General features: G+C 37.3%; 1 pseudogene across 1 annotated transcript; it reads left to right on the forward strand.

Moving 5' to 3' along the window:
• The first annotated feature begins 1193 nt into the window (after nucleotides 1-1193).
• LOC311173694 (casein kinase II subunit beta-like) lies at nucleotides 1194-1886 on the forward strand (annotated as a pseudogene). The gene has a single exon. The product of its transcript is annotated as a casein kinase II subunit beta-like (transcript).
• Nucleotides 1887-9924: the final 8038 nt, after the last annotated feature.

Consider the following 9924-nt stretch of genomic DNA (forward strand, 5'->3'; position numbering starts at 1 on the left):
AAATTTTAGATACCTGAATGCAGTTTCCAAGTGGTAACTCACTTGGAAAACCAGAAATAAGGATAAAACAAAGAAAGAAGCCAATTCATGCCTCCACATCCCTGAAATGCTCAGGAATTGGTGAAGCTGATTATCTTTGATAGCAGAGGTATAGAATTACTTTGAATTCTGTTTTTAAAATACTTAGACCTCCTAGGTTTGTTTGCTGCTCTCACACAGCTTGGACACAATCCCTGCTAAAATACTGAAGATTTATCAACATGAGAGTCAAACCAAAGGCAATCAAAGTATTGAGATAAATTTTTGGATGGGAAGTAGTAAAAAAAGAGGGATGTTAAGTGACTGATCCTATTTCCTCCCACTCACTTGCAAGAATACAATCTGTCAGAATGTATACTTTTTTTTTTTTTTACTGGAGACTGGATTCCTCTCTATTTTGTCTTAAAAGAAAAGATATAAAAATATTAACAACTGGGGAGTCCTTCACATCACAGACTGACTTCTAGGAAATTCTAGCATAAATTGAACTGAGAGCTTTCAATCAACTTTTCAGATTTCACTCATCCACACGTGGACGTGTTTCCTTTGGAAAGGTAGGGATTATCATCCATTTGGAGACAAGTACAAATTGTAAACATAAAGACCAAAACAGATGACAGAAAAAAAAATAAAAAATAGCCAATACCAAGACTAGAAGAAAACTATATTCTCAGAGATATAGAAGAAGTTATTATATCAAAAAAGGGTCAACTTGCTATACTGAAACTGAACATACAATGAATGATACATAAACATCAATAGAATGTTTGGAGAATCGATTGGAACACATTCCAGAAATTATAACAGAAAGACAATGAGATGGAAAAATTGGAGAGAAGAGATAAGAAAATAAAAGATAGATTATATATCTAACTAGTAGGCTTTCTAGAAAGTGACAATAGAGAAAATGATTAAAGAATTGCATAAGAAGGATTTCCAGAAATGAAGAATGGAAATTCAGAGAAATGTCTATTGAGTGTCCTGCATAATGGATGAAAATATTACACATCAAAATACAGCATCACAAAGTTTTAGATTACCAGGGATAGAGTTGTAATTCTAACAGCTTTCAGAGAGAAAAAGAAAGATCCGTATATATAAGTGGAAATTAGAAGACAGCAAAACCATGTCTTCAAAATTCTAGAGAACCATAGATGCACTTCCTGGGAAGCAGCAACTCCACTGGCCTGGGTCTATCTGCTGACATAAAGATGAGCAGCTCAGAGGTATCCTAGATTTCCTGATTCTGTGGGCTCCAGGGCAATGAAGTGGATAAAGTCGCCATGCAGGACAATTCAATCTCACTGGATTCAATGAGCAAGTGCCTTGCAATATATTAACAAGCTGTAGACATGATCTTGGACCTAGTGCCTGAGGAAGAGCTACAAGACAATCCCAACCAGAGTGACCTGATGGAGCAGGCCATCAAGATGCTTTATTTATTGATCCATGCGCACAATATCCTCACCAACCATGGCATCGCCTACATATTGGAAAACTACTAGCAGGGAGACTTTGGCTACTGTCCCCATGCATACTGTGACAATCAACCTATGCTTCCCATCTTCCCTTCAGACTATCCCAGGTGAGGTCATAGTGAAGCTCTACTGCCCCAAGTAAATGGATGTGCACACCTCCAGGTCATGGAGGCACCACCACACAGACGGCACCTACTCTGCACTGGTTTCCCTCACATGCTCTTCATGGTGCATCCTGAATACTGACCCAAGTAGCCTACCAACCAGTTCATAACCAGACTCTGTGATTTCAAGATTCATTCAATGGCCTACTAGTTGCAGATCCAAGTGGCCAGAAACTTCAAGTGCTCAGTCAAGAGGTTTTGCTGATTCCCCACTCCACCTTTCTCTGAGTCTTTGACATCTCCATTCCTTTGCTGCCACCCTTTCTGAATCCTCTATGGCTTTTAGTTTAAATTAAAGGAGTCATTATCATGGTGGAAATAATGAAATAAAGTGGAAGAAAAGTCAAAAAAAATTTTAGCAGAAAATATTTCAACCTAAAATTTTATAGCCACCCCAGCTACGAAGTAAAAGGAGAAAAGTCTAGATTGGAACTGGGAGAAAAATGGCTCTAGGAGGATTATTCTGAAAAATAACAATCAAATAAGAAAAAAGGAAATAATGAAGGAAAAGAAATGGATAGATTTTCCTGATATAATTAAATAAATTGAAATTGCATCTCTTTCAGAAAAGTGAGACTAGATGACAATAATATAAAAATTAAGCAAGCAGAAAATCAAGGTCAATATCAACTTCACTCAGTGAAAAAAAGTTGTATAAAAAAGAAAATGTAATCAGAGTTACTTGTACAACTCAGATGTGAATATAATTTGCACAGTGAGAATAATACTGAATATACACAGTGAATTGTGATATAACTTCATTGGAATCATTGTGCTATGGGGGGGAGGGGAGTAAGGAGGATGTATATTTGAGAAGAAAGGAATGGAGAAGAAACAAGAGTATAAATTTCCACCTTCCAGGAAGAAGTGAATAGACAATACCTAACTTCTTTTAAATAAAAGGATAAGATCAATAAATAGCTAAAATAATTCGCTACCTATCTAGAAATTCTAGTTATATGACAATAAAACACTATTTAAAACTTTTAGTCAGATGTTCTATTTCTTGTGGTCATAAGTATTTCAAATATATCCTAGATAAGCTTAAATTGCACAGTCTTGCAGTGAACACAGCTTTATAATAACCAATCCTGGTAAATTGTTCAGATTAGTATATGCTTTTCTATTTTATTTTTATTTATTACCTAGTCAAGCTTTTTGGCTACGTTAAATCAGCTAATTTCCCAGTCTCTGCATTGAGCGGTAGTGATTACCTTCAAACTTGACATAGTTTGATTTTTCTGATTCTAAACTAAAATCTAGTACTGTTTTTAAAAAGTTATGCAGTTCAAAAAGGTATAAAAAAAGAAGTAAAATCATTTTTAATTCTACTTCGAAAAAACTATAATGTTTTGCTGTGTTACTATCCAAACTTTATTGGCTTTGACTTTCGTTATTGTTGCTATTTACTTATGTGTTGACAGTTTCAGATTACTCTAGATAGCAAATTAGTGGTGTCAAATGCCTGTTAGGAACTGGAAGTTTTTCTGTTTAGATAGTCAGAGGAGCAGCTACCTGTTAGCATACCTGAGAGCCCTAACCTGATGACTTAGCATGGAATTTGTCCAGTCCACCATAGAAAGGCAATCATGTTCAAAGTACATGGGCAGTTTTTTAACTCCCCCTGCCTCTGATCAAATCTATTCTCAGCACCCAGGGGAACAAATGTTCACCAGGGATCTGGAAGTTCTTACAGAAAAGGACATCTGTAATGAATCAAAGTAATAACAGTTTAGAATTTGCTGGGAAAGGAAAGCCACTTTCTAATACATGGGGGAAAAGAAAGGAGGGTAAGGATGTCTGGGAAAGAAAGTCAAGACGTGCTAGGAAACCATGGCCGAGGATAAATGGATGTTCATCTCTTGGTCCAAATCTATAAGGCATTTCTCCATAATTTTAAGTGATTATATTTCCAAGCTATATACTAATGGCTGTGATAATGTCAAAAATCTTTTAATTAAATTTTTTTCATAGCACAGATGTATAGATACCTCTACACTCCCATCTCTCACATTAGCCCTTAAGTACTTTGAGCCTCAGTTTCCTCACTCACTCAATCCTTGGTGTCCTGGTAGTGACTATCATCTGCCATACCTGGACATCTGTAATAGACTATTAGTATATTAATTTCTTAAGGCCACCATAACTACCAAAACCGGGTGGTTGACAACAACAGAAATGTTTCACCATTCTGGAGGCTAAAAGCCTTAAATCAAGATGTCAGCACATCCATCTCTCTTTGAAGGCTCTAGGGAAGAATCTTTTCTTCTTTTAGTTCTTGCTAATTGCCAGTATCCTTGGAATTCTTTTGCTTTTAGATGTACCACCCCAATCTTTGCCACTGTTGCTACATGACCATTTTCTCTTTCTGTGTCTGCACATAGTTTTCAATGCTGTCTTGTTAGAAGGACACCAGGCATATTGGATTGCCCCCCGAGTGCAATATGACTTCATCTTGCTTAATACATTTGCAATGATCCTATTTCCAAATAAGATCGAATTCTGAGGCACTGAGAGTCAAGACTTAAACATGTCTTTTTTGGAGAAGGACACGTGCAACCCATACAAGTGGAAAGAAAAGTGAAACATGACTTAGTGAAAGGATGAAAGGGTGGAGGATGTGAAGGCATTTGTTACATGGAATAGACTTTTATGGGATCATAGTGGAAAGGTGTGAAAAGGTGGGGCTTGTGGGAATCAGATCACATAAGGTAAAGCACAAAGTAGTATAGACAAGAGTGTTTACTGCATCCCTTCTGAAGTTCACATTGAGTGGAAACATTCAAAAGGCTCTGAAAAGTCCCGCAGCGAAGGTTTCAGGAAAGCTATTTGTCCACATAGTAACCATTGTCTGTTTTCCTATTAACCTCAAATGGAGTTCCAAAGGATGTACTTTATTGACAAAATGAAAATTGTGAATTAAAGTAAGTTCACTGTAACAGCCTCCACCTGTACTTGTAACACAGAATTTTGAGAACTGCTTGGAAAAAGAAAATAATCTGGTGGTGAGATTTTTGAACTTTGCTGTTTCAAGCCAAATATTACATAGAATCCTAGAACATGAAACCGAAGCATAGCTGTTGTGATTTTTATCAGATTTTTATCAGGTGAGAAGACTGGAGCCCTGACTTTGTTAGTCCTCTGTGCTACCACTCCTACTTCCGTCCCTGGGGAAATCTCTTAGACCCTTAGGCACTGGAGAAACATTGGCTGAAAATTCATAATCTAAAACAAGTCCCTCATTCTTGGATGGGAAGACAATAGCTTAGAGAACACTGGTCTTCTTCCTTGGCACATGGCTGCTTAGCTAAAGACTGCTTCCCTAGTGCCATGGTTTAGAGATCTGGGTCTGCCATACAGTTCTCTAGCCCCATCACACAGTGTATTTTCCACTGCATTATGCTGCTTAGTCTTTGTCTTTCTACCAGTTGTGTACCTCCTTGTAATTACTCTGTTGCTCTGCTGATTCCTAATATCACAGCATCGGTGAACATAATGAAGTCTCTTCTTAAGAATCTCCCTGGGAATAGGCATTACATGGAGAATCATTTAGCCCATTACTGGTGCGCTAAATGATAGCATCCTAATGGTATGAACAAGTTAATGTTTCCACATAAGTATCAAGCGTACTAATAGAAAGCGACTTGGCCACATGCCAGATTCTGTCTCCAAGATTAATAGTCTTTTATAAAACTCCCTGAACAATGTTTTATCCCAAATTCAAAATAAAAATGATTTTGAGAACAAAATGTTCAGCAGATTCAACCTTTGAAGATCTGGGTATGAATTTACTTGAAAGATTTCAGAAATATTCATATAGCTATTGAAAAACTCTAACAATTATTCACGCTTGTGCATGTCTCTTTGCTAAGGTCTCATCCACTTGCCAATGTGCCCTTGGGGAACGGGATTACTATAAAAGCCAAAACTTGCATATTAGATTTTATAAATAATGGAAAGCAAGTAAATGGGACAGCCGTGCCAACAGGAGACTATGCATTGCTCACAGCCTTCTGAAAGCTCCCACAGTTAAATTCTATGGGGACTACACCTGAGGGAAGCAGGGAAGCAAATATTGTTTAAAAATGATGTAATGAACAATGATGTAAAAAATAAATTTAAAAAAATACACCCATTTAACATCACCAGTTTCTCTTTTACATACAAACCTGATGTAAGGGGGGTTGCTTGCTTACAAGGGGCAAATTGTTTGGGTTTTACAAAAAGCAGATCATTACTTATTCCGAAATAGGTTTTTTTCATTAAAAATATTAGCGACATTACTATATAGGCAGTTACCTCATTTTAAAAATAACTGCTAATATTTTATGCCAAGAATCCAGTTTATTCAATTTCCTTTGTGTGTGTGTGTGTGTGTGTGTGTATTGGGACTGTTTTCTTATTCTGTGACAGCATCAGACATTCCCAGTCTTTATAATCTTTGTTAGTGTAAGGAAAAATACCTTGTTATAATTGGCATTTCTCTGATCAACAGCAAGAGAGAGTCAATTTGTCTGAGCCTTGGCCATTTTGAATTTCCTCTTCTCTCTTGAGCAAATAGTTTATATACACATGCGCGCGTGCACACACACAAACACATTGCATTGATTAGTTTTTCTTATAGAAAATAATAGCTGGTATATTAAAGAGTAGGCACAGGACTATCTTTTAAATTTATTTATATTTTCCAATATGATTAAGTATTTTTAAAGTTTATTGTTCTCAAATTTTTAAATCTTTTCCTTTATGATTTTTGCTTGTGTATTTTTTAGAAATTCCTTCTGATCTGGAAGCCACAGATTCTTTTCTAAAAGTTTTTGAAATTTTATTTTATCATGTTTATTTCTTTGACCCATATAGCATCCACATTTACGGATGGTGGGGATTCAGTGTTATTTTTTTCCTCATGAAAACCAATTTTCCTTCAATCTTGATCACTTTCATCCCTAAGAGATGAACATGCATTTAAGCATGTTCAAAGGTGGATTGCTCCCTTGTCCATATTATAGGTCACTAGAGGGGGAAACTTGAATGAGTAACCAGGGCAAGAGTTTTTCTTTTATCTGAGTGAAGTCCACTTTGCACAAACCACTTTAACTCCCATCCCCGTTCCATCAGATATCAAAATTTATTATAAAATGAGAGTAATCAAAAGGAGAATGTGGCACACAAATAGAAGGAAGTAGAACACAACAGAAAGTCAAGAAACAGACCTACATAAATATAGTCCATGATCTATGACAAAATGTGGAGTTTTCAATAGTGAGGAGTCTATATCTAAATGAAAAAAGTAAATCTTGGCCACTATATCATACTATGTAAATTATCAATTCTAATGGATTAAAGATCTAGATCTCAAAACTAAAACTCTAATATTTCTAAAAGAAAATATAACTTCATGAGCCTGAGTTGGGCAGAAATTACAATTTATAAAGGAAAACATTCATTAATGGACCGCACTGCAATGAAGAACAGCTGTTCACTCCAATACATTGCTAAGAAATTAAAAAGGTAAGGTTGGGCCTCCCCGGTGGTACAGCGGTTGAGCGCTGGGTTGCGAAGCTGCCTGCAGGCTCTGCAGCACCGGTTCGATCCCCGGCTGCTCCCCGGCCACCAGAGGAGGGTCCCACATGGCGCGCAGACCTCTCCTGCCGCCCGCTGCTACCCTCAGCAGTGTGCTTTGGTCCTTCTGCCTGCTCTGCTCCCTGCTCTGGCTCTGGTGAATTCTCTCACCCTCCCACGCTTCTGACTGTACCCAGTGCTTGTATAAATAAATAAATAAATAAATCTTTAAAAAAAAAAAAAAGGAAAGGTACTTTCTCTGCTTACTTTAATGATTTTCAGTTTTTCATTAGTCCTCTGCAATTTGACTAGTATGTTTCTTGAGGTGGTTTTCTTTAGGTTTAACTCGTCTGAAATCCATTAACATTTTGGATATGTAGTTTTATCCTTGTCACCAAACTTAATCAATGATTATTTCTTCTAAGTTCTTTTCTATACCCTCTTTCCTTTGGGACTCTAAGTCCCAATATTTCTGACTGCTTGATATTTTCTCACAGGTCACCTAGGCACTGATCTTTCTTTCTTTCTTTCTTTCTTTCTTTCTTTCTTTCTTTCTTTCTTTCTTTCTTTCTTTCTTTCTTTCTTTCTTTCTTTCTTTCTTTCTTTCTTTTCTTTCTTTCTTGCATTTATTTCTATCTATGCTTTATTTGGGACAATGTCTACTGTTAAGTATTCAATTTCACTGATGTTTGACTTGCATGGCTAATAGGTTAGTCAACCCAGTAAATTTTAAATTTCTTACTATACTTTTCAATTTTAGAATTTCCATTTTATTCTCAGAGGAGTTTGTTCTCATTTCTCTTAGTATTCTCTATTTCTCACCTCATTATGTTTGTTTTCCTTTCAAACTCTGATCTGTTTTGAATCTTTGTCTGCCCATCCAGTCATTTCTAAATACATTTTATTCATTGATATTTGTCTGGTTATGGGTCAAAATGTTCTGCTTCTTCACATGTCTCTCTCTATATTTTTTAATACTGGATACTAGCAGCTATTTTCTTGAGTATCTGAATTTTGTTGTCTCCTTTATAGAGTATTAAACTTTGTTCTGGAAAGCAGGCAATTTGCTGGAGTATTAGCTTAATTTTCCAAGTCTTCTTTATTAGATTTGTTTGGGGAGATCTATAGTGCTCCCCTCCACCCAGCCGCCCAGTGCTAGATTAGCCACATTCCTAAATTATGGCCTTTCTCAGTTCCCTGATACACTCTGGGTGCTCAATAATTTCTTCTTACTCAAGGTGGTCAGTACTGAAATGTGTCCCACCCTGTGCCATCTCTGGAGGGTATTCAACTCCCAGCACATGGGTAGTTGTTCTTTCCCTGGTAGTAGTTCCTTTGGCCTTCTGAAATCTAACCCTGTTTGTCAACAACATGGCTTTTGGTCAACATTCAAAGAATTCTGTGCAGATTTCTGGATAATCTTCTATACATAGCTCCCTTTTATGCATCGATGTTTAGGCAATTTCCAGACTTTTTGGTGTCCTGAATTCTGATCCCAGTCTCCTCACCTCACTGAGACTGCTCTGCTCAGACTACCTTTCCCTGCACCATCATGCAGAAAGCCTGTCTTTGCAGAAACTCAGGATGTTTGTGGCTCTCATTTCATTTGTTTTCATTCTCTCAGGGATCACAGTCTTGGGATGTCTATCAAACATTGTCTAAAAACAGCTAATTACATGTACATATATTTTTAACCATAGGAATATTAGTCAGATGCCAATTACCTTGTCACCGCCAATAATCACTTGGAATTTATTGGTGAGAACCTTCTTCTTAACGCTAGATCAAGAAATTTCCATCCCAAATGCGAAATCAATATTATAGTAAGAGGGCTTCCCCGGTGGCGCAGCGGTTGAGCGCTGGGTTGCAAAGCTGCCCGCAGCCTCTGCAGCGCCAGTTTGATCCCCGGCTGCTCCCCGGCCACTGGAGGAGGGTCCCACATGGCGCGCAGACCTCTCCTGCCGCCCGCTGCTCCCCTCAGCAGTGTACTTCGGTCCTTCTGCCTGCTCTGCTCCCCGCTCTGGCTCTGGTGAATTCTCTCACCCTCCTGTGCTTCTGACTGTACCCAATGCTTGTATAAACAAATAAATAAATCTTAAAATATATATATATAAAAAAATGCTTAAAAAATATTATAGTAAGAATTTCTTAAAAAGGCCAGTGGTAAATGGACTCAGAGAGATACACTGTATTTTTCATCTTTTATTCTCTGATAATATTTTATTCTCTGATTATTTTTAAGGTTTTCCTCTTTGACTTTTCACTATGATGATTCTATTTAGAAACTAGGAATTATTTTTGTTATCCTACTCAGGATTAATCATTTTTCTCTTATCTGAGAATTGATGTGTTTTATTAGTTCCCAAAAATACCTTACTCTTAAGCAAGCAAAAATTACCTCCCAACTGTCACTTCCATTACTCTCTTCCTTTGGATAAATTAGAGGTGAATTAGACCTCTTTTTTCTATTTTTCAGTCTATTATTTTCCCTCATAATTCTCTCTTTTTTAAAAAAGATTTATTTATTTATACAAGAACCGGGGTATAGGCCAGATGCGCGGGAGGGTGAGAGGATTCACCAGAGACAGAGCAGGGAGCAGAACAGGCAGACTGACTGAAATACACTGCTGAGGGGAGCAGCGGGCAAGACAGGAGAGGTCTGCTGCGCCATGTGGGTTTCT

The sequence above is a fragment of the Talpa europaea genome (genome assembly GCF_964194135.1).
Source record: "Talpa europaea genome assembly, chromosome: 7".
NCBI classification, from domain to species: Eukaryota; Metazoa; Chordata; class Mammalia; order Eulipotyphla; family Talpidae; genus Talpa; species Talpa europaea.